Source organism: Papaver somniferum, chromosome 10, assembly GCF_003573695.1.
Source record: "Papaver somniferum cultivar HN1 chromosome 10, ASM357369v1, whole genome shotgun sequence".
Taxonomy (NCBI): domain Eukaryota; kingdom Viridiplantae; phylum Streptophyta; class Magnoliopsida; order Ranunculales; family Papaveraceae; genus Papaver; species Papaver somniferum.
This window is the reverse complement of record NC_039367.1, coordinates 132,811,169-132,837,025: the sequence shown is the minus strand read 5'-3', so window position 1 is coordinate 132,837,025 and position 25,857 is coordinate 132,811,169. Positions and strand designations below refer to the sequence as shown.

The following is a 25,857-nucleotide window of genomic DNA, read 5'->3' as shown; positions in this document are numbered from 1 at the left end:
AAAATATTTGGTTTTAAACCACGCACCTGGACAAACCATTGATTGTGTCTTCGAAGATGAGGCCATATAAATTTAGCTGCACGTTCAGCATCCTTCCAAGACATAACCCCCGGAGCATAAAGCTTACCAGCAAGACTAAACTGCCAATCCCTAATTCCAGCTAAGATAGCAGTGTTAGAATGCATAATCACTCTTCTCCTAATAGGCTCTTCACTGATAGAAACACTTTCCATTTGGTGAGCAATATTATTCAAAATAGGACGAGCCATGAAAATAAAGAGAAAGAAGATGATAACAAAACAGAAGAGGGTATGAAGAAAGGAGAAGGTTATGAGGTGGGTTTTATAAACAAAAAATGAAGGAGGTGGCAAGAGGTAAAAGGGATAAGTATGGGTTATAGGTTTAAGAAATTGGAAGAACAGATAAAAGTTGTAGGAATCAAAGCTGCTAAAAAAATATAGATAACATCAGAAGCAGAGATCGATAAAGGCAGCAACTTGTTAAAACCAAAACAATGATTCTTAATCAGATAACGATGGATCGACGAGATAAAGATGACTAAGATACACACCACTGTTAGATAAGGCCAACTTTTGAAGATGCCAACTTTGATACTGCCAACCATGAAGAAACCCAGATAATTGATGGGACAATACTGCAACACCATGCGTGGCAACAGATAAAGGAGAAGATTAATCTGCCATTAAAGGGAAAAACAGATCAATTAGAACAAGAGATCGACACATAGAAAGGGAGAAAAAGAAAAATAAAAACTAGGGAATAAAAAACAGTGAGAATCTTACAATAAATTCAATAACCAAAACGATTTATCATACAGAAAGATTCAGACAACATTTAAAAGCTAATGAATGAGCATATTAAAAACAGATCAGATCAAAATAAATGAGAACGGATTTGGGTTGACTAATTTTGACTAGGTGGTTGACTAATACAATTTGATCATAAAAAAAATCAACCGTAGATTTGCTTACGGCTAGGTTATAAATTTATAATACCAACCGTAAATTATTTTACACAGTTTATTTAGCGAAAATCAAAAAAAGTTTCTTGGTATCTGTGTTTCCAAAATCCAACTGTGTAGTGTAGGAGAATCCCTACCGTATTAGTAAACTAGATTTTGTGCCCGTGCTACGCTCGGGCATGTTTTCTCTTCTAACCATATTTTTGATTTGGTGTGATGTGGTTTCGCCTCGTCTCGCCCCGTTGTGAATTTTTTATTAGGTGTCGTTGGATTTCGTCCGGCCCCATCACGATACATTTTTGATTAGGTGTGACTCGGCTTCCCTTCGTGATGCGTTTTTGATTTGGTGTTGCACGGCTCACCCCGCCCAAACTCCTTTTTGATTAGGTGTGGCTCGGCTTCCGTTCACCCCGTGTCGCCCCGTCGTGTATTTTTTATTAGGCGTCATGGGGCTTCACCCTTACCCGTAGCGATACATTTTTGATTAGGTGTGGCTCGGCTTCGCCTCGCCCCGACGCATTTTTGATTTGTTGTTGCAAGGCTTCGCCCCTCCCCGTGCTACGCATCGGGCGGACACCAAAACCATCCACCATCATTTGGTCCATGTCTGCTACGCAGCGGGCATCTTTTTCTTGTAACCACATTTTTGATTTGGTACAGCTCGGCTTCGCCTCGCCCTGTCGCTTAGAACTTTAGAATTTTTAATTTCTATGTGGATCGACTTTACCTCACCTCGTCCCGATCATTTCTTTTAACCATAATTTTTATTTGGTAAAGCTTCACCTTGCCTCGTCCCTTCACCTCGCTTCACCTTGCCTCGTCCCTTAACCTCGATCATTTCTTTTAACCATAATTTTTATTTGGTAAAGCTTCACCTTGCCTCGTCCCTTCACCTCGCTTCACCTTGCCTCGTCCCTTAACCTCGCCTCGTTCCGACAAATGCTTAGGATTTTTGATTGGATGTGACGTGGGTTAGCCCCACCCCGGGGATTAAGATTTTTTATTTTGTGATAAATGGATGAAAATAACCCAACAAATTGGTGATGCACTGATGCTCGAAAGTCTGTATGGGGCGTAGCCCGAACCTTACGCTAATTAGAATTATACTGCTTCTACTTTCACTTTTTCTCATGATCTCGAAATGCCAGTGCTTGTCTAAGTTTTTTTCCTCAAACTCATTATAAGCTAGCAAAACAATTAAAAAACTCATAATTGAATCCTAAATATCGAGTTTATATGGAGACAATTATTTCAAAGAACAATATCCATCGAACTTTGGAAACAACAAAACAAAATAACATTTGTACAGAACTTATGCAAACGGATGGTTCAAGGAAATAATATTAACTGATTTGGACCGAGAGTTTTTCTTGATATATAATCTTTTAGAGTGATGGCTTGATATTGTGACGGCATCCAATACTATATTAAGAAAAAAGACTATATAGCGAACCAAAATGTATCGGGATATTTACATAGTGATTTATAAGCAAAAACAGTTGACACTTCTAATAATGGTTTTACAATATATCCATCAGCCAAAAATAGTTGTGTGTCCCTTGGCAGCATGCAGATATAAGAAGAATCACATTTAGTTGACCAACTGGTTTGCTCAATCCTGGATCATATGGTCCAGTAGGAAGCTGTGCTATAGTTGAACAAACTAAAAAAACATTACAAAATGAATAAAATCTTTGGGAGAAGATCCGAGAGTATACCTCCCACAAAAAGGCCCCAATAAAGAAGCAGCAAATGTGAATGTACTCATGAGGAACCTTGTTTCTTTGTGGGAGAAACCAATAAGCTCTAACAACACTGGCGTGAACGGCAAAGTCAAACATGAAAATGATCAACTAACACCTTACACAACAATAAGACATGACTATATAACAACTCAAATCCAATCAGGAGGATCAAGGACAAAATGCAAATCACATGGACGTCGTATCCTTAGAACATAGAGGATAAATAATGAAGAAATTAATTTCCAAATATAACCATTATGTGTCCAAGCCTAATCACTGTCGAAGCATATTAAGTAACAACATTTGAAGAACAATCAACATAAATTATGTGATTCGCATAAAAAAAAAAATGGAACGGGTAAAAGGATTACCCTGTTAACCACCTTATGAAACATGGATGCAGGCAAAGGTATGTTGGTTATTCTAGCAATATTCGACTCGAATTAAATGTTAACTCGGAGCCGAATTTATCACCTAAAATCACAGAAGATTATATAAATAGTCTACCTCTCTCGCATTCGCTGAATTTCAAGTTCATTATGATTAAAGTATAGCTTGGTAGCGTTTGTAGACGATAATGTATACTTCCCTGCAAAAGTAAGTGAGAGTTCTTGTGCCAAATATTAGTACTAAGTTTTTCCTTCAAGAAGCAGAGCGAAAAGTAGGGACTATACCTTGACATTTCTTCACAAAGGTCGAGTCAACCGCGACTACGGTGGCCGAAGGGCTATTCACAACTCCTTAACATTTCAGTAAGACGTCTCCAAAAGGGTGACTTTCACTCTTATACTCCTGCATCGTTTGGGGAAAAATCTTTAGCAAATTCCTATAAAGTTCACCAAGTAAGGGATATTCACAGCTCGGAAGGTTGAACCTTAGGTTCTCCAAGGTAAGCCCACCGGTAACACGCTGTCTAGTCACAAATTGCAGGCAAATGTTGAGCTTGGCAAGCAAAAAAAACATAACCAAGTAAGGAATATTCACAGCTCGGAAGGTTGAACCTTAGGTTCTCCAAGGTAAGCCCACCGGTAACACGCTGTCTAGTCACAAATTGCAGGAAAATGTTGAGCTTGGCAAGCAAAAAAAATATAACCTCCATCCATGGATCAAGATTCAAGGGTTGAAACTTCTAAATAAGATTCTTGGGGATAACATCATGAAGCCTGTCTCCCTGCACATGGAATAATCCAAGAGTAACTCACAAATGTTGCAATTAATTTTAATTCTCAGCACCTGTGTCCATTTATTTATTGAGCATCCTTTCTAACATCAGCACCTGTGTCCATTTATTTTTAATAGAAATATGATTTTTTTTTCTACACCAAAGGAGTATGTACCAATGTTATATTCTTCTGTGACTTACAGATATACAATTAATCCAATCTAAAGGGAAACATTACCTTAATTATCGGCTTAAAATTGTATAGAGCGGTTTCAGCGTCTTCCAATCTGCATTACAATTACTCATGTATATGTAATCGGAAATTCAAGAAATATATGAGCAAATAATTTGATTTGGTGTGGCGAGGCGAATTTGAGAAGAACAATCAAATCAAACTATTCTTGTTTGATGCATACCCTTACCATGTTGTCTTCATTGAGAAGCAATATCATTTACAGAGCTTTTGGAATGGGACATCGCACTTTGCCTTATGAATGGTGGCTTGGGATAACACCAAAGGAAGAAAAAACAATGAATAAACATAAAGATTACCTCCACTGTTAGAAAATGCACCACGAGAAATGGATATGTTTGTTACAGTTTCCTTTCCTCGATCCTACATGTTTTAAAAGAATTCTAAATGCTAATTTCTGCAACAAAAAATAAAAGAATGATAGGAGTATGGATGTCTGTGAATATGAACTGCTAAGTTCACAGCAAAGTTCTGCAGTACCAAGCAAGTCGTGTGTTTTTCTGGATGAAAACAATGCGGGAATCCATCTTTTAGGAGTCAATCAGATGCCCGTAATGATCCTCCATGGATCTGTTAAACCAAAAGTATTATTGTTAGCAAAATATCACTATGCGTATTAGACGTCTCTTTGCAAGTGAATTCGGCATATAGAAATGTACTACTAACTTTCCTCCTGACCGCTGATAGTATGTGAACTTTCTTCGAGGTTAATTTGAGGACCTCCAAGATCGTCGATGCCTTGCATTAAAAACTCATTATCATTTTCGTCTGTCATTGTTGTTGCCGTATTAAAAGCGTCAAAAAGTGCTTCCTGCAGAGCTTGTTGCTATCTGTTTTTCCTGTCGGGTCTGCACCATAAACCGTTACTTTATACACTTGTGCATCTGCGGACGAAATCTGCAAACAAAAATAAAACTTGATAGTTCAATTAGCACAAAATTAAAACTTTTGCAACAAAGCTAACTTAAAAAGCCATTTCAATATTCCTCCATAAACAAAGGGTTCAACATGTTATCCATTTAATTTAACAAACAAATCTAAGAAGACCCATTAGCCAAAAATGAGAGCAATGCAAAAGTTAGCCAAACTCTGAGAAACAGGTCAAGGAGAATAGAGTAAGGGTTTACCAAAAGAGTATATGATCTTATTGTCCACAAACATAAATCACGTCTGGCTTTCAGTAAAAATCAAAACACAGCAAATCAAACCTTTAGATCCAAAAATAATTAGAAATAAACCTTAAATCACGTTAAAACTGATAAACCTTCACCTACAAAAGCAAAACACATCTAAATCAAACCTTGATTTCACGGTAAAAAAAAGGAAAAAAAAATCAACAGAAAATCATGGGAGAAGGGAGAATCAAAACAGAGGGGAGAGGGGGAGGTGAAAATGATATAATCAAACAATTAAAGTGAGTATTACAAAAACCCTGGATCGTAATCAGAAAAGTTACCTGCCGTAGTCTTCCTTATCATTGCTCTTAATTAGTGAATCTCAGCTCGTTGATGATTTTGTGATGGGATTATTACCGCATCCACTCTCTGTTTAGAAAAATAGCAATCATTGATTTATAGATATATTAATCACAAAGTATAGCTAAAAATTGAATGCTAAATCAGATAAAAGATCCAAAAATCATATTGCAAAGAATTCCTGACATCATGTGATATATGAAGATTAGGGTTATGATTTAGCAACAAAGGATATGATTTTGTAGTTTATCAAGAGCAATGAAAAGTCATAGATGCAAAATAAAGCAAAAGAGTTAGGGTTCATTGATCGCCAAAAGAGTTTATCAGTTTCACTTCGTTAGCAAAGATTTCGGATCCTTTTGGGGTTTACCAACAAACTATGAATAACGTACCTGGAAAATAAAATCAAACACATTAGGGTTAGGGTTTACGATGAATGAACCATCGGATGGAGAAAGACTTTTTTTGGGGTGAATAAAGGAGAAGAAAGGAAGAAGAATTTTTGTAGGTTTTTTTTTCCTCTCGAATTTTTTTCGTTTTTTTTTTTTTGGGATAAATAAACAATTTTTTTTTTATTTTGTGCGAGGAAAACTTTATTTTTCTCTCCTTTGAAAAATGGAATGGAGAAATTCTAAGACTGGGTGAGGGTCACCGTTGAACATAAAACCTTATGAGCTTGAAATTTTAAAGGAGTTAGATGATTATGTTTCCATAGGTAAAAGACAAAAATATATATGCCATGCATTAAAAGCGTATATAGGAGATATCTTCGGCCCAGCTCAAGAATGAAGGGAAGAAAGAACAGGGCATATACGAAACATGAATACATCTTCACAGTTATTTTTTTTCCTAAACAAATCTTAACAAAATCAGTGTCAAACAATGGGTTCACACTGGTTTGACTATCCTTTATCTAACCGTCACTTAGATGGATACTCGTTAATGATAGTCTTTAAGTCTTAAGACTCATTTATCTCAAGCATGAGATAAGATTGGCTAAATATATGGCAGGTCAGACATTATCTCCAATATTTGATTATATCCCTTGTTTAAATGAAAAATAATTATCATCCAGTATTTTTTACGGATAGGATTTATGAGATTCGAACCTAACTGTAACAATATATTTTTTTTCTTTTTTAATTTACGGTTAGGAGTTCTTGGTTTCCTAATCGTAACAGGAACAAGAACAAATTTATGATTTGGAAATTAAAATTTTCTAACCGTAAGTGAATCTGTAATCCTATTTTTTTCTAGATTTCAACAAATTTAACCCTAATATCCCATGATCCTAATGTCTAGTTAGTTGGTTATGATTATGGAGATTTCAATCGATGATTATAAATTTTTCTAATCGCCGATTAATCAACGACGACGAAACAATTTCAATTGAAAAAAATATGTAAAGATTTCCGGTTGATGAAGGAGAGGAAATTAAGAAGAAGAAAAAGAGGAGCAGATTTTTGATTAGAATTAGGTTTTGATTTTAGTTTTTAGGTTTTATTTTAATTAAAGGGTATTTTAGACATTTAGTATTGACTCAAGAATACCCCATAACCAAGTTTTTGGTCACTAGGAATCTAAGTGAAGCCCCTCTATTAAATTATGAAGCCCCAACAATAGGCTTCCTTTTGATCGAACAAATGAAGAAGAATAGAAGATGTAAAAGGTTAAAATAGGAATTCAACTAAATATAGTTTTGTTTAGGACTTATTTTTCACCCCTGGAGGGTAATTGTGCACGGCCCACCAATACTGAGGGTACTTATAACATTCCCTCTATAATATCATTCATTATTTCATCTTTTCATTAGAAGGTTATTATTGGGGCGGCACACTTCTTTAGAGGGGCTTCACTTGGATTCTTAGTGTCCAAAAAAATGGTTATGGGATATCCTAATACCAAAGCAAAATGCCTAGATTACCCTTGAACTAACATGAAAACTTAAAAACCTAATATTTTCTATTTTAATTCAAGAAAAAAAATTGTTCCTCTTCATCTTTCTTCTCTTCCTCTCCTCGTAACTTCAATTGTAATTCTATTCAACTTCAGTTATGTTTCTGCTGGTGTTACGTCTGAGTTCAGGTTTAATTTTTAAACGTAAAATTTGATTATGAAGAACTTACGTCTGGGTTCGGGTTGAATTCAACCGTAAAATAGGATTTGCATGTAGTCTTACATCTAGGTTTTGTTTTAATCAACCGTGAAATATAGTCTTACGTCTATGTTTAGTTTATTCAAACCGTAAAATGTAGTCTTACGTCTAGGTTAGTTTTAGTCTTACGTCTAGGTTACTAAGTTAGTTTTAGTCTTACGTCTAGGTTAGTAGGTTAATTTTAATTTATGTCTAGGTTAGTCTTAATCAAATCATTAATTAATTAGATTATAATTAAACTAAATTAAAATTAGCTAAGTAAGGGTTATTTGGTCATTAAAAAATTATTTGAGATAAGGAGTTTTTGATATTACTTATGGATGACCCGTTTTGTCCTATTAGATGACGCCCCTCTAATAAAGTGTGACGCCTCAATAATAGCCTTCTTTCATTAACATTTCATAGTCGCTCCAAATTCCCATTCAACCAATTTCAGAAATTCTGAAATCAGTAATGGTTCCGGGTTTACCCTAATGATGAGATTTCCGTTCGGATTGATTTATGAGTGAAATTACACCAAAAAAAACGCACGCCATGGATTTAATTGCCTTCTGCCTCTATAAATTGTCTCCGAAAATCACAGAGCAGCATCAGTCTCTCCGGTTCAACATGTAAGTTTAGACTCCTCTCTTCCTTCCGTTTACATTTTCTATCAAAGACGGATGCCTATCAGTTCATCCAAGGTTGATGAACAAAAACAGTTTCCCTTTTTGAATAGGGTTTTCACTTATGTTTACTGTTATCGATTAACAAAAATAATTTAGTCGGTTAGCTACACGTTCCACAAAAATAGTTTCCATTTCCCTTTTTTTGGTTTTGTCTTGATTCGACATCCATTAACAAGGTCACTTGCTTCTCCCTTTTCTTTGAAAACTCTTTAAAAAGAGGGGATTCGATTTGTCGTTGAGTTTATGTCAATTATGGTTCCCAGTTACGTGAATTTGATTTCGCTACATGTTCATGGGAATTCTGAATTAATAGTACTATCGGAAATACAGGGAATTTGATTCCACTCGATCAAAAAGTATTATGGGCCTGTTACGTGATAATGTTCGGTCATGCTGTTTTGATTAATCTTAATTTTTGATTTGTCATCTGATATTTGGTATTTTTGATTTCTCTTCTGATATTTGGTTTCAATGCCTGCAGCAACCCAAACAAAGAAAGCAATGTCATCACAGGTTACCTGCAAACTTCAAAAGGTAGTATGCTCAACCACACATGACACACTCAAGATCTTACGATCGCTTGAAAAAGGAAAAACAAGTATCATTACCGTCCGTGTTACCAGAAAATGGGAAGAGTTGGACTTTATGTCGACCAACGACATTACCAGCGTTGATATGGTTACTGTTGACGAGCAGGTAACAATCCAGAGTAAATGGACACCTAAATTTAAATACATCAATAGAAAAGTTTGGATGTGCTAAAACGTTCATTGGTACAGGGGAAGAGTTGCATGCCGTCATACCCAAAAATCTTATTTGAAAGTTTGATAAGTAGATTCGGGATGGGTATCTGTACTCTATGGAGAAACTACACTTGACCACTGCTAAACCCAAGGGAGGGCCTTTGCTAGAAGAACTGGGTCTTAGATAAAGGTATCTTCAGTAATTAACGTGATTGTTGTACATGAGGTATCTTAAAGCTATTTCCATCCTGCAGATAGAAAGAAAAGTAAAAGAAATAAAAAGTCACCTTTAGTTGATTAATTAAGATATAGTGCACACTAACTAGTCACCACATGAGGACGAATTGTCATTCAATTAAGGTAAACACCCTTAATGGAGGGTGTTGATAACTGAAGAAGGTCTATATATTCTACAGAGTGTTGAAACTCTTACATAGAATTTGTGTTCTTCGAGTCATAAGTAAAACCTGTGTTTCAAACTTTGTTTCTGCTAATCAAAATATGGATTTATGCAGGTTTTAATGTATATTGTAACATCTTCCCGATAAATCGAGGAAGCAAATGTATATTATAACATCTTTCAATTACGCAGGTAGCTACTTCACTTTTCTTTCAGTAATATTTAAGTTCTTAGAGCTATTTGTTTAGGTTTTTTATATATGACTCCTTCCCCAAACTGTTTTTTTGTTTTATACTCTTGCTTTATGTTGGCTTGAAGAATTTTATTTTTTTAGAGGATTTTGCTTTTGTTTAATGATTTTCTGATATACGTTTTCTTAGTTACTGTTGTGTTGCTAAATACAATAATGAGGATCGTTCCTGCACCATGGATGGCCAGATGAATGCTTCAGCTAGAAATCACAACATTTTCGGATGGAAAGCAAGCAAATTTTCATAATCAATACTGGAATGCTCTTTGAGATAAGAGTAAGGTAAACCTACTCATGACAACCACAAGAGCTATACATATACCATCTTGGTTGTATTTCACAGCAAGATTTTTCTCCCAGTGCTCTGATTTATTTTAAAACTTGGCTAAGCTTGATTAATCTGGGTGTTTTAGGCCGTAGTTTGAGAATTTTCGAGAGTCTTTATACTGGATACGGACTTTCAACCTTAGCAATCTAACAGTCTAACTAACTCTTGAGTCTCATTCGGTATATATTGGAGCTAAATGATCGTTACAAATTTGAGTAATAAATTTTGATTTATCTTTAGGCTTTTTCGTAATTTTGTTCTCAACAAAATAGCTTTTGGATCATACGCAGTTCTAATTTGAAATGTTTGATTACGAAATCTTTTGATATACATCATAATGTAATTTGATTGACTATGTCTGACATTATAATCCAGGAAAATACACTTGGATTGTGTTGCATCTCACACATTTTATTTAGATCCCAGACCAACTGGAATTCAACAACTCAGGGTTTTGCATTTTATTGAGATCCAGCAACAAATAATTCTTAATTACTTTAAATTTGGTCTTCTGTTTTCTATTTATTGAATTTGAATGGAAATTCTGTTAACCTGCTCAATGTTTTAAAAAGCGAAAGCGTAAATCGATATGCTCTCCTAGCAAAGCGTAAAACGCTACTAAAAAGCGTTATCAAAGCGCCGCTTCACTAAATACATAAATATTTAAAAAGCGTTATCTCCCATTTATATTTTGAATATGATAGGGTTCAAGCTACTATCAATTAATTGTGTAGTGAGCACAATCTAACATAAATAGAAGATAATACTTAACAAAAATTTAAAACTCCTACAACTGACGCTTTGCGGGAACTTATTCGGGAATGTGTTTTAGGGAATATGTATTGGTCGTTAAATTTAGAATTTAATATAATGAAGTTCATCTGTGTACTTGCTTTTTAATTTTTAATCGGGAAATTTTTCCGTCCATGTGTCATAAAAAAACTTCGTTAGGTTTAGATACTATGTTCATCTGTTATATGCGACTTCTTTACATTCTTCCGAAATTTACCTTTGCTTTCTACATACTGATGTGGTTCGATACATCTTTTTGCAGCCACATTGAGCTATTAGTTTCTTTGTAAATACTTCAAAATTGTAATTTGGTGCTTTGATAATTGCCTAAGGTAAGTTAATAATTACCGGCTCTCATCGGCTCTTAATTTAAGAAATTTTACCGGCTACCATCGGCTCTCATTGCCTAAAGTAAGTTAATTGTACTGGTTTCTTCATTATTCTTATCGGCTCTCATCGGCACTTAATTTAAGCAAGGAAATAAATCAGACTAAGGTATACAAATTTTCTAAGGTAAGTTAATAGTTAGGCAATACTTTATCTTTTTTTCAACTGCTTCATCAAGAAATTTTACTAATGTCCCTGCCAAAAGATTAATGCAGGCGATAAATTGGTGCTACTGCGAGAATGAGTTCAAGCAAGTAAGGAAATATTATTAGCAAACAAAATCAGGGAAGACACCAAGAGAATTAGGAGCACAGAAAGTAACATATTAATCTCATCACATTATGGAAAGAGTTTGTTTGTTCTTGAATGTACGATTACGCATTCTTTTGTCAGAATAATGAAAATTTTTACTCCTTTCACTATGAATTTGTAGGGGAAGTTCCTTTCTGATGGTGGAGGTGGTAAAGAACGAAAGAGCGTGTCTTACATGCCCTCTTTTGAGTTTTGAAAATATTATTGGTTAAGAGTGTGTTGGCAGTGAAACTATTAACTGGCAAAGGTTTATTTTTTGGAACAACGGTTTTTCTTTTTTGCTCGATTTTTGGGAACAACGATTTATGGTTTCAACAAGAATCCAATAAGATAATTGAACTTCTGTTTATGTAGTCTGCCATTAATAATAGATTGTTGAGTCAACTATTAGGAGTCTCGGTCGTCGTTTGTTGTGCTTAATTAGCCATACATTCTAAATTATTGGAAGATATCAATAGGTATTGTGAACACATAAATCACGAAGCCATCCACGTGTTCACAAACAATATTCGCATACATTCTAATTTTAAAATTGTACGTCGTATGTGTAAAGAGGATGATTATATCGATTCATCGACTCAAAGCCTTCGATCTTGTCATTGTCTAGTCGAATATTATCATAAATAATGTTCGTATAAAGGAATAAACAGAGAATCAAGTATAAATGTAAAGCACATGCAGTTCAACGCTGAATGTAAAGTGCTGAAATGTAAATAAGACAAAGATTTACGTGGTTCGGCACTAAGACCTATATCCACGGGGCTGGTGTTTCACTATGTATTGAATGATTAAAAAGATAGTCGAATGACTTTAGAGTATACATAGGTCTGCGGAAGTAGGGGGATTACTTACTCTTCCTATTTCTCTCTCCTATATTCTCCTATAATTGCTCTGGATTGGTCGACCCCTTCTCTCTTAGTGAAGAGGGGTATTTATAGGGTTGGAACGTGGGTCCCACTTATGAGGTGCCGTTGTAATCTTATCTTCTTGTGCTTTGTGCCCATTACGCAGAGGTCTTCGGCGTATGCTGCGGCCTAAGCTTGAATACGAAGGGTTATCCTCGCCTCTTCCACGAGCTGATTGACACGTGTATATCTCTTTGGTATTTAATGCGGGTAGATGGATGTCTGCTCGTGTCAGACAAGTGTCTCTTTGTATGGTCACATCTGTGTCAGTCAAACTTCCTCTCAGCCGTTGATCTGGGATCTTCCTCGGGATTGGGTGTATTAACACCCAAGGGGTATTATCTGGTGCTCCTCTAAGCCATCATACCTCTGTGATCTTCTGTCCCTGACCGTCAGATCTGCTGACCGGTGGCATCTTCTGATGAGATGCTTGTTATCATGTTTTGATATCTTGTTTTGCATGCCTTCCACGTGTCTCTTTCTGTACACGTGGTGGATGATGAAAGGTATACATACAATTTGCCCCTCTTCTTCTGACTTGGGCGCATTTTGCTATTTAGAAGAAGAAAGGTCGTCCTACACGTTTTATCTCTCCTGAAATAACTTCCCCTATAAATACGGGCACGTTTCCCACTTTGCATTAACTTTCCTCATAACTGCTCCTTGGTACGAGGGACAATTATTGTCTTCTCTGGCTTTATAAATAGGAAAGAGAATGTGAAAAAAAAATTTATCCTCTTCTTGTCAGTGTGCATCCTCTTCTTGTTCTTTAGTCATTTATTATCGTCATTCTTGTGAGGAAGATAACAGCATTCAATTTTCTGTCTCTTTCGCTCTCGACTGTTGTTGCCCCTGTATCGCAGACAACTAGCTTTTGATATCTCTGATCCTCCTTTCTTCGACTGTGGTTGGTGCTTGTCGTCCTCTTCTATACAGGTATGGGGTTTTTCATTAGCTTCTCATCATTGATTTATCTATGTATCTACCCGTTTGTTTTCTGCTGCTGTATTCTTGGCTTTGTGATGAAGAACACACATGTCGAAGCATATATACTTGCCCCTGTTCTTTGTTACAAAGTCTGTGAGTCTGTATCTAAGTATTATCCCTGGAGTTTGATGGAGTATTTCTGGTTATTTTTAGTTCTTAGGGTTTTTAATGTTTATCCGGATGAACCATCAATTATGGGTTTTTTGATCTTTAGTGATCTCCTCGTATTCTTCTCTAAACTGTTTTCGTGTTTCCTTGTAGATATGTCTGATCGTCTGCGGGCTCCTTACCAAACCCCGCCGTCTAGTCCGCCAAGATCCGCTCCGCGTCGAGATTCAGACAGATCTCCACTTGGGGAAGGTCCTTACAAGTCTTCGCAATCGGATCCTCGGGGTCATAGGGTTTCATCTTCCTCTGGTGCGAAGGTTGTGCCTACTAAGAAAGGGGATGTGCCGAAGGGTCCTTCTGGGTCTAGGTATTCTGTTAACCGTGTCCCTTCTCGTCCTCGTGAAGATTCTAGGAGTACGCATGCTCTCACTCGTGATGACTCTAGGAGCACGCGGGCTCCTCCTCATCGTAATGAAACATTGGATGTTCCGCCCCTTCGTTCTATGGCTCCTCCTTCAGTGCCTCCGCAGAAATCTTTGCCTCCTCCTCCCACGGTTTCTTTCAAAGGGAAGTACTCCAAGGGTACTATACCGAGAGCTGATCCGTCTAAAAATCTTACTTCTAAAAGGAAAGCTTCGGAATTGAGTCCTACTTCTGATTCCGCAGACGAAGAAGAAACTGTCCCCGTGATACGCAGCATTTCAGTTGGTAAGAAGAAGGTCACTTTCAAGCATATTGATCTTGAGATGTTCAAGGAAAAACATGAGCTTCAAGCTTTTGAGGTTCGCTTATATGCCCCTGACGATGATATCACTTACGAGCTCCTTGCTAAGTATCAGTTTGACGAGTTTCATCTATTGCCTATGGTTGGAGCCTTCGAGGCGGGTCTCATGTTTCCTCTATATAAGTCGGGTGACTCCTTTTATTATGACGTGTTGGCTAGTCGCGAAGGCTCTTCCACAAACACTCATAATCGTTCCGTGTCACAACTATCTGGGAATTATCTTCGTTCACTGAAGGAATGTTACCTGCGAAGCAAGGGAGAGACTATGATGACCTGCTATGTTCCAAATCCTGTTGAGAGAGAGTGGTACACTCCTCAGAATTTTAACAGTTCCTTTGGGGATTATGTCAACAGTAGAAACCGTAAGCCGTGGAGTGTTAGTCTTCGTAATATTGCTGCTCCTCGTGGTGAAATTCGTCTTTTGAGTGAGGTGAGTGATGCCAAGCTGAAGTATGTTCCTGGTACTGAGGGATCTGCTAAACGGAAACTCTTTCCTGCTCGTGAAAGGATTAAGCATGACCATGATTATGAATGGCATGCTACTGTTATTAAGGTAGTTGGTCCTTGGGCTTATGGTTGGATTCCTGGTCCGCGCGGTTGGCGTCCTTCTGAAAACAGCAAGCCTCGTGAAACTCCTCCTGCTCGTTATGGAGATTTATGTCCTTGGCTTCCGAATTTCGCGGGCATGAATTTTCCTTACGCTCTTGATGTCGTTGATGGAGATGAGGAGGAGGGTTCTGGTGCTACCCATCCACCGAAGAGTGCTGCTGCTGCCAAGGTATAGTTTCTTCTTATATTCTCTATTCTATTTTTCCCTTTTTCCTTGCTTGAAATAATTTTCATTTTTGAAGTGAGGGAAAAAAATGAGCCTTTGTGGGGATGTGTACTGGTTTGTAGGTGTCAAAGAAGAAGAAACTTGGACCCAAACAATCTTCTAATGTGGTTACCGGTGAGGCTGAGGTTTATGAGGAGGTTACGAGTCCTGTAAACGAAGCGTATGCTGAGGATGAAGAAATGTCCGATGGAGAAGAGCGTACGATACTTCTCACCCTGATGACGAACGTGGTAATGGTGAAGAAGAAGTTGTCGCGGGTGGTGATGGTGAATAAGAAATTGCCGCGGGTGGTGATGCTGAGTCTGAGGGTAATATTACCGTTGGGGGTACTGGCGGGGGTGGATCTGCCCCTGTTGGCGATAATAATGTTTGTGTGGGTACTCTGCCCGTTATTTCCCCTGAATTTTCTTTTGGTAGGATATATTCCGCGGGGGAATCTTTTGATGTGAATGCTGCCATGGGTCTTGTCGAAGACTTCTCATTTCTTTCCCCAAATGATGATTGGGATGTGCTTGGGATATTGGTAAAGAAGATGCCACTGGTCAGCAGGCTGAAAACGCCGGTGGTCATACTGAGGCTGGTGATGTCGAGACTTGCGCGAGTGAGGGGAGAACAGCCAAAGGGAAGTCCGCGGTTGAATCTCCTTCAGAGGATTTCCCTTACTCGCTAATGCCTGAAGGCGAAGATGTCATTTTGGCTTGGCTTAAGAAGAAAAATCTGATGTTCGTCCCCAACCCTGCCCCAGTGGTCCCTGGTGAGAAGAATTCTGACGCTTATACTCGTCAGATGATGCAAGTGTCTTCTGAAGTCCGCGTTGCTGAGATGTGGGAGAAGAATCTGAGAGCTTCAGAAGCTAACCTAGTGGTTGACCCTCCCTCCTCTGTTGCTGATATGATGGCCATAGATGATGGGTACCAATACGGTTTTCCCCAGCAGCGTGTCTTAGAGGTAAATCCTTGTACTGATTCCCTCATGATATACGAACATTGTATTCTTCGCGATATCCGATCCCTTGGGTATAATAATGTTTGTCGTTTGTGGCATAGATGATGAGGAGCGAACATTGTAACCATGTTCTATACCAATTCTTTAAAGCAAAGTCTTTAAAGTTGGATGCTAAGCTTTGTCATAGAGAAGAAGAACTATCTGCGGCCGAGATGGAAATAAGTGAACTGAAGGGTCGCCTGAAGGAAAAGGAGCGGCTGGGTAATGCCGAGGAGAGTCTCCGTTCGGAACTTGCTATAGTCCGCAACGAATTGGAGCAAGCTCGCAGAAATGTATCGTCCCTCACAGGTTCGTATTTTTATTGGTCTTTTACTCCTCGTGATTCCCTATTTGTACTTTGGTGTTCTGTCTCAGTCTCCCCACCCTATCTTCAGTGGGTGGAGTCCCCGAGCTCATATGGCTTCGGAAAGAAAGGGAACGACAGAAATCCCGCATTGCAGAGTTGGTGGGTAAGTTGAAAAGCGAAGCCGTAAAGTGGAATGCTCGTGCTGATGAGCACAACGCCTTAGCAGCTGAGTGGCGTGAAAAGCGAACATTGATGGTTGATATGCAAAATAAGTACAATCATGACCGTCGTCTATTTAATGATACGCTGCTATGGACGCGTGACAACCTGCGTGATGCTCGAGGACATGCTTCAGACTTAGAGTCTAGAGTGCGCTTTTTGGAAGGAGAGTTACAACAGGCTCGTTATTTCTTAGGCCCTGGGGTTAGGGATAGCATGCTGCATCTTTCCGAGGAAAGAGATAATGCTAGGGCTGAGGTTGGTGCTCTTAGTAAAGCCCTAGCAGCGTCTCGAGCTGATGTTGCTCGCCAAGTGGAATCTGAAAGAGATCTTGAAGTGAATGTGTATCGACTCCATAAAAGGATGTGGGAGATGAATGACGAAGTCAACCATATTCGTTACTTGGATTCAATGAAGCAGGTAGACTTAGACGCGAGTCAATTTTCTCTTACGAACCTTCAAACGTATTATATGAAACTATCCGACGAATATGACTTTCTTGATGAGGCTCGGGACGCAGTTGTTAATGAGTATGAAGAGGCTTCGGCTAATGTCGAAGGTATAAACTCGTTTTATCGAGTGTGATTCTGTTATTTCTTCGTTTTAACCCCTTGGTATTTCTTGTTTTCTGCACTCGAGGGACAGCTTCACGCAGCAAATGATGAGCTTAAAAAAAATCAATCTGCCTTAGTGCAGCAGGAAGGACAAGCCAACTATTTAAAAGGGTTGGCCGCGTCTCGTGAGGAAGCAGCGGAGATTGCCTCCAAAGAGGCGGAACACCTATCTACATTGTTGTCTCAGGCCAACCAGCGGACCGCTGTTATCACTTATAAAGCTCGATTTCAGTTGGCTGAAGATACCAACAAAGTCCTAGATAAGATTGAACTTGATCTTAAAGTCGAACATGGTCTTGTCAAGAATTATCCGCGTCGTCCCCTTCCCGCGCCCTTGCCTGGTTCTTCTGGGCCTTCTTCAGGTGGTAGCGTACCTTCATCTCGCAGAGACAACCCTGTTGATGGAGCTGTATCGTCCAAGTAGATTTCTTTTATTAGTCATAGAAAGTTGATCCTTGTTTATTATATAATTTCGGATCATTTTTGATGTGTTTCTTGCTTTATCTTATTTGCTGAACTTGTAATCAACTCTTTATGAAATGGATCATCCTTTTGGCATACCTGCGTTATCAATTCATTTTTATTTTAAGTATTGTGAAGTGTTAAACTAGAAATAACTTGCTTTGTAAAAAGTTGAGAGTGTTTGGGTGCGACACCGAAGGTAAATACCTTCGTGATCGTCTTGAGACCTATCACCCCGCTGGCGAATCCTGGGCCAGAGGATTCCCAAACGGTGGGGGCCGAGGCAGCGTTCTAGGATATGGGATGCTTATTTGAAATATTTACATGCACCCATTCCGTCGACCCGCTGCCTTAAAATTGGTTGGGTATCTCTTTCTGCTGGGTGCCTTCCCCCTGGTCTTACACTCATAGACACTGATAGGGGAGCCCTGAGAGATTGTAGATTAACTACTTTCCCCAATATTGTTAATTTATTATGTAATGTACATGCGTTCACCCTGCGGGCCTTTTGACCATTTCATTTGCTTGAAGATTTCCCAAAAAGTTTGTTTGATTGATAGGTTGAGGCCTACTACTCCTCGTCCAGAGATAGAAATATGTAAAGCGGTTACGCTGCCTTCTTCTTCTGGTATTCTTCACGCAGATGCAAAGCTGCGCTGCTCCTATGGGTAATACGGTTTGAGCCATTTAGCATTCCAAGGGTGCCGGAGGACCTCGCCTTTCAGATTGCGAAGATAGTAGGAACAGTTTCCCGCAATGTCGTGTATTATAAAAGGTCCTTCCTATGTAGGTGCTAACTTTCCCCATTTCTTCTCTCGTTGATACTGCGAGATTGTTCTTAGCACATACTTCCCTTCTACAAAATTTCGAAGCTTAACCTTTTTGTTGTACTCTCTCGCTAATCTCCGTTGATAATTTTCCATCTTTTGCAATGCTGCTTCCCTCCTTTCTTCCAGGTCGTCCAGTCTCTCTAACATCATGTCTGTTGTGAGATTTTTCTCCCATGCTTCGGTCTTTGTGGTTGGCATGAGGATCTCTGTTGGGATGACTGCTTCATCTCCATAAGTGAGGATAAATGGGGACTCCCCAGTGGCAGATCTTCGTGTTGTCCTGTATTCCCATAATACATTGTATAGCTGTTCACACCATCGCCCCTTGTGTTCGTCTAATTTCTTTTTGAGGATAAGGGCGAGGGTCTTGTTAGTAGCTTCCGCTTGTCCGTTGCTTTGAGGGTATATGGGGGTGGACTTGTTTTTCCTTATTTTGAAAGTGTCGAAGAGCATGTCTATGTTTTTCCCCTGTAATTGTTTATCATTATCGGACACGATTTCCGCTGGTATGCCGAACCTGCAAATAATGTTTTGGAATATGAAAGTAAACACGTCCACGCCTCTGATCCTGGCTAAGGCTTTGGCTTCCACCCATTTACTGAAGTAGTCCGTGGCTACTATCAAAAATCGTCTTTTCCCTGATCCTTCGATGAAAGGCCCAACGATATCTATGCCCCATTTTGCAAATGACCACGGACTATCCACAGAATTCAACGTTGTTTCTGGTGCGTGTATCTTTTTGGCGAAACGCTGACATTCTTCACATCGTCGGGACATTCTTGCAACATCTTGTATCATTGTGGGCCAGTAATATCCTTGCATTTTTGCTTTGTCGGCTAGTGATCTCATGCCGCTATGATTCCCTGCGTCACCATAATGGATGTCGTTTAGAATTCGATTCCCTTATTTCCTGGATAAGCAACGTAGTAACGGTCCGAGGAAAGATTTCTTGTACAGGACCCCATCCCGAAGATCATATCTTCCTACTTTGGAGAGTATTTTCCTGGTTTGTTTATGATCCGCGGGTAAGGTTTCATCCTTGAGAAACGCATGGATCATCATTCTCCAATCATCTTCGTTGTTGAAATCTTCGTCTTGATTTGCTCTTGACATAATATCTTCTTCGTCAAAATCGTTACGGATGTCTTCTCCCACCTGATCTTCGATATCTTCTTCCACTGTATCTTGATTTGTAGCAAAGGAAAATTGTGATGCAATCGAAGGCTCGTATACCCTTGTTATTTTGATAGCTTCGATACTCTTGTCCTTCAGCATGGATGATATATATGTTAGGGCATACGCGTGCCTGAGATCCCTTCTGCATAAGTGTCGGAACTTGATGTTCGGAATTTGTGATGCCAATGTTTGGACCAAGGCCATGTAAGCTGAGAGGGTGTCGTCGTACACATTGTATTCGAGCCCTATTTGCCGTATGACAAGCTGCGAATCACTTGTCAGTCTTACATCAGTTACCCCCATCTCTATTATCAAGCGGAGGGCATGTACGACTGCCTCGTATTCGACGATGTTGTTAGTATGCTCTTTGAATTCTAACCTGAGTGCCTGTACGATCCTTTCTCCAGTTGGGGTGGTGATAACAATGCCTATTCCTGCCGCTTCCTTATTTTTGGAACCATCAACGAAGACTTCCCATTGTCTTTGACTCGCGGGTTCGAGGACATCAACTGGATCCTTGCTTTCCTCGTCGGCTTCTGGTATCCCCCTAATATCTTCATCGTTGTCCAGGGGGAGGTCTGCTAAGAAATCTGCCAATACTTGGGATTTTTGGGAATGTTGAATTTCATGAATGATGTTGAATTGGTCCAGGTGGGTGTTCCACTTGGCTATTCTACCTACTTTTCTCGCTCTTTTGAGGACTGCTTCCGGTGGTGCTTTGCATGGGACGCGGATGAAGTGAGTTAGGAAATAATTTCTCAGCTTTTGAGTAGCCCATACTAATGCCAGGATGAGTTGTTCGATCTTCGTGTAATTCCTTTCCGCAGAATTGAGGGTCTTGCTGACATAATAGATAGGTTGTTCTATCTTCGTATTGGTTTTGACCAACACTGTGCTAACTGCGTCTTCTGTCACTGCTATGTACAATGCCAAAACCTCATCAGGATCAGGCTTCTGCAGGATTGGAATTGAAGCCAGGTATTCCTTGATTCTTTGGAAGGCTTCTTCGCATTCTGCGGTCCATTCAAACTTACTCCCTTTTTTGAGAATATTGAAAATATGTTTGCATTTTTCCGAGGATCGGACAATAACTCTGCCCAAGGATGTTAAGGACCCATTGAGCTTTTGCACTTCTTTTAAATTCTTCGGAGATGGCATTTCCACTATGGCCTGAATCTTCGCAGGGTCTACCTCAATACCCCTTTTTGTTACCAGATATCCTAGGAATTTCCCTGAGGTGACACCGAAGGTGCACTTTTATGGATTTACTTTCATGTGATGTTTCCTCATTGCTTCGAAAATATCTCTCAGGTCCTGGTGGTGATCTTTGCGCAGCCTACTTTTGACGAGCATGTCATCAACGTAGACTTCTAGGGTACTACCAATCCATGGCCTGAAGATAGCATCAACCATTCTCTGGTAAGTTGCCCCTGCATTTCGAAGTCCAAAGGGCATTCTAGTGTAGCAATAAAGTCCATGCGGGGTGTAGAATGTTGTGTGTAGTTGATCTTCTTCTGCCAGGGCTACTTGGTTGTAACCAGAATATCCGTCCATGAATGACAGCTCTTCGTACCCTTCCACTGTTTCAACCAGTTTATCTATGCTCGGTAGGGGATAGCTGTCTTTTGGACATGCCTTGTTGAGGTTAGTAAAGTCGATGCATATCCTAACCCCTCCATTTTTCTTAGGAACGACGACCATGTTGTAGATCCATGTAGGTTATTTGACTTCCTTGATGAATCCTGCTTCTAGTAGTTTCCGAAGTTCTTTTTCTACTGCCTTATGATACTCTGGTGCAACTTTTCTTATTTTCTGCCTGAAAGGTGGTGTGCCTGGTTTGATGTGCAGCTCATGTTGGATTATTTTTGGATCAATCCCCGTCATGTCTCCTAACTTCCAGGCGAATACATCCGCGTATTCTTTAAGTAATTTGGTTAAGGAATCTTCTTTTTCTTCGTCCATTATGGTCCCTACTTTGATCATCTTCGGGTTTTCTTCAGTTCATATGTTGATTTTTTTTACGGGCTCCACTGGTGTGAATACCAGCTTCGGGTTCCCAAGGACTGGGACGTTCTTTAATTTCTATTTGGTATGTTTCTGTCCTTCGTTGGCTGCTGAAGTACTTGCCTCTGTGTTAAGGACATTATCATCTTTTGTCAAGCCCTTACCTTCGGTTTCCTTGAGGAACAGGTCTATGGCCTTTTCTTTCGCAGCTTCTTTATTTTTGATCCTTCGGGTTTTTCGTTGCTCTTCCTGTTCGTTGTTGATATGATCCTGAGTGGCCTGGCACTCTTTTGCAGAGACCCGATCTCCCTTGATTTCCATTACTCCCTCGGGTGTAGGGAACCTGAGATATTGGTAGTAAGTTGCTGCCACTACCTTGAGTTTATGTACCAACTTTCGTCCAATAATGGCGTTATAGGGGGATGGGGCGTTTACCACGCTGAATCGTGTTTCTACTTTCATGGGCCCGGCGTTCACCTGCAACACGATGTCTCCCAATGGCTTTGTGGGTGCTCCGTTGAACCCGTAGATGGTGTAATAAGAGGTCATCAGTTGTTCATCATGGAGCTTCATCCGTTTGAAGGCGTCGTAGAATAGAACGTTCACTGAGCTTCCCCCGTCGATGAGGATCTTTTTGAGGTTACATCCGGCCACTGGTAGTGTGAGGACCAAGGGATCGTTATGGTCTTCCATATCTTCTTCGATATCTTCAGTATCGAAGATGATAGGTGCATCCATCCACTCTTCGTGCTCGTCCACCTCTACGCCATCAATCTTATATAATTCGCAGTGGTCTTCTAATTGCTTTCGTAGCCTCTTTCCTATCTGCGCTGTAAGTGAGGGCCCTGCGGCTTCGGAACACGAGATGGTGTTGATTGTGCGGTTTCCCTCTGGAAGTTGAACTTGCTTGGTTCATTTGGATCTGTCCTCGGTGACTTCCTTTCGTATGTATTGCTTGAGTTCGCCAGCATCAATCAATTTTTGGATCATTATTTTGAGGTTTTTGCATTTCTCGGTATGGTGTCCATTGAAGCAACGATACTCACAGTAATCTTTAGACTTCTCGGTCCTTGGGGGATGTTTTCCCTTAGACCACGGCCACTCCAAATTTTCCCTTTCTTTGACCTCTCGCAAGATCCGAGCGTAGCTAGCATTGAGCTTCGTGTAAACCTGATCTTCGAATTTTCGATCGTCTTTTCGTCGTTCATCTCTTCGTTCCTTCCTATCTTCGTGCGGTCGTTCCACTGAGCTATTTCTTTTGGCCCCGCTGGTTTGTTCTGCGGAATTGGTACGGTGAGACCTCTGTGTTTGTGCCCTCGGGTTCCCACGCTGGATTTCTTCAAGACGAGCATACTTCTCAATAATTATTCGAAGATCTCCTTCTGTCTTAGGTACGCTTCCGTGGATCTCAAAAAATAGTGGACTCATTCGGTCTAATCCCCACTTGTAGCAGTTGATGCTTACTATGGGATCCACACTCCCTATGGCTTGGCAGATCTTGTGCCATCTGTTGGTGTATTCCCTCGTGTTCTCCTTGTAACCAATTGCCAGAGAAAAAAGTTTATCCATTCCGGTGTTGACAACTTTGTTACATGTAGGTTCTCAAGAATTTCTCTGCGAGTTAATCGTAGGAGTTGATGGAATCAGGTGGCAGATTGTCAAACCAAGACAAATCCGATCCCTTCAGACTTGATGGGAAATACCTACGGAGGACGACGTCGTTCTGACTCCATCGGGCTAAGATACGATTATAATATCGGATATGTGCCGCGGGATCACTGGATCCGTCATAGCATTCAAAAGTTGGGACAGGGCACTTTAACGGAATGGGGGTATTTGCCAGGCGATGAGTTACGGGCGTGGAGTTAGCTTCTTTGATCACCTCTTCAAGCCTTCCTCCGCCTTGTCTGGATTTTAACTGCCTGATCTCAGCCATCATCTCATCACGCAGCTCTTCCATTGCGCGGTAATGTCCCACGTTCTCATGCTCAGTTGAGCGTTTCTTTCTTCGAACTTCACTGTCATAATAATATAAGTCTTCGGCGGCATATTACGGATCAGATGCACTGCTTTCCCTAGCGGCGTTTGCTAGGATGATTCTTCGGTCTCGATTAGGCTCTGGTGCCTTATAATTTGGTTCATCCAGTTGTTGGCTAGTCTTAGTGCTTTGGGAAATCCTATATTTCAAGTCCTGGTTCTCTCTGGCCAGAAGAGCTACGACATCTGCGTAGACCTGCTGGCTCTTTTTCAATTCTTCGAGCTCTACAATCAGTCGGTGGGACTGGTTTGATCCCTGATTGGGAGTTCCGGCTTGTACCTCTACAACCATAGTTCCCCCTTCGTCTACTGTGTGTATTAAGGGTGGTAGAGGATCAGCTTCAATTGTTGGTATCTCCAAGTTTGGTCCCCTCGGTTGAGCTTCCACCCGCGGTACTAAAACCACTGGTATGGTTTGATCCTGACCGTTGGTTGACGACATTCCGAAGACTGGTGGATGTGCGGGCTGATGTGTCATAGATTATGCCACCCCTTCTCTTTGTTGATGGATTTGGTTTGAAAACAAAGTCTTGTTAGCTTCTGTAGCCTGGAGGGCCGCAACAGTTGCGTCGTTCTTTGTGGCTGCTGCTTTGAGATCCGCGGATGCAATGGAGTTAGTGTTCATAGGTGAGGTGATTTCTGCAGCATCCTGCCTCTGAGTAGCTGTTTTAGCTTTGTCTCCTTTCTGCTTGCTTCGGGTCATGACCGGGGTAATCCTCGGTGTCTCCTTTGATGAGGCTTTGGTTTTTCCTGCCTCTAGTATCTTTTTCATTTTTAGTCCTTTTCTGCATAGGGGAATAAATAAAGAGAACCAAAGATATCCACGAGGATCGGGCTAGTGCCATTCGTATCCGCAAAATTTGTGGAATAAAAGGAAATGAGCTGCCCAAGGGCCTTAATAAAAGAGAAACATAAAGACTCCATCGGTCTAGTTTTCGCAATACAAATCCTCTAATAAACAATCATAGACCTTATTTTCAGACTACTTTTGAAAAGGAAAACTCTTGAAAAGGCAGATCCGTAGCGAGAACTCATGAATCTGGATTATTAAGTCTTAGTTTTAAAAGAAAAACGCCTCACGTGCAAATCTGTGATAGATAGCCGTGGATTTGTCTGCTTTGAAATGGTGTTTGTGAAAATGAAGACCATGAACCCAGAATAAAAAAGGTTTTGAAAGCACGCTGAACCCAGAATATGGCACAACCATAATGCGCGTTTAAGGTGAAATCACAGGATAAGATAAATCTTTTACCGGGACAAAGTCCCTGTTTCTAGCGCCAGATTGTGAACACATAAATCACGAACCCATCCACATGTTCACAAACAATATTCGCATACATTCTAATTCTAAAATTATACGTCGTATGTGTAAAGGGGATGATTATATCGATTCATCGACTCAAAGCCTTCGAGCTTGTCATTGTCTAGTCGAATATTATCATAAATAATGTTCGTATAAAGGAATAAACAGAGAATCAAGTATAAATGTAAAGCACATGAAGTTCAACGCTGAATGTAAAGTGCTGAAATGTAAATAAGACAAAGATTTACGTGGTTCGGCACTAAGGCCTACATCCACAGGGCTGGTGTTTCACTATGTATTAAATGATTACAAAGATAGTCGAATGACTTTAGAGTATACATAGGTCTGCAGAAGTAGGGGGATTACTTACTCTTCCTATTTCTCTCTCCTATATTCTCATATAATTGCTCTGGATTGGTCGACCCCTTCTCTCTTAGTAGAGAGGGGTATTTATAGGGTTGGAACGTGGGTCCCACTTCTTAGGTGCCATTGTAATTTTATCTTCTTGTTCTTTGTGCCCATTACGCAAAGGTCTTCGGCGTATGCTGCGGCCTAAGCTTTAATACGAAGGGTAATCCTCGCCTCTTCCACGAGCTGATTGACACGTGTATATCTCTTTGGTATTTAATGTGGGTAGATGGATGTCTGCT

At 39.9% G+C, this 25,857-nt stretch overlaps 2 long non-coding RNA genes across 25 annotated transcripts; one reads left to right on the top strand and one right to left on the bottom strand.

The window, feature by feature from the left end:
• Positions 1-2,405: 2,405 nt before the first annotated feature.
• LOC113318397 lies at positions 2,406-6,272 on the bottom strand. 16 transcript variants are annotated; one of them, XR_003344524.1, is made up of 8 exons: positions 6,010-6,272; positions 5,599-5,686; positions 5,270-5,312; positions 4,809-5,039; positions 4,128-4,712; positions 3,729-3,898; positions 3,602-3,640; positions 2,406-3,519 (listed from the first exon to the last, which is right to left on the bottom strand). It is a non-coding gene; the product is annotated as an uncharacterized LOC113318397 (long non-coding RNA). The 16 variants fall into 16 exon arrangements; XR_003344523.1 differs by having other exon boundaries at positions 3,602-3,636; XR_003344514.1 differs by having other exon boundaries at positions 2,406-2,797; positions 3,099-3,898.
• A 1,921-nt stretch (positions 6,273-8,193) lies between these two features.
• LOC113317713 lies at positions 8,194-12,051 on the top strand. Of its 9 annotated transcripts, none has more exons than XR_003343891.1 (7): positions 8,194-8,383; positions 8,922-9,136; positions 9,220-9,373; positions 9,699-9,775; positions 9,964-11,448; positions 11,546-11,657; positions 11,774-12,051. It is a non-coding gene; the product is annotated as an uncharacterized LOC113317713 (long non-coding RNA). The 9 variants fall into 9 exon arrangements; XR_003343888.1 differs by having other exon boundaries at positions 9,964-11,466; positions 11,556-11,657; XR_003343885.1 differs by having other exon boundaries at positions 9,964-10,115; positions 11,216-12,051.
• The last annotated feature ends 13,806 nt before the right edge of the window (positions 12,052-25,857 follow it).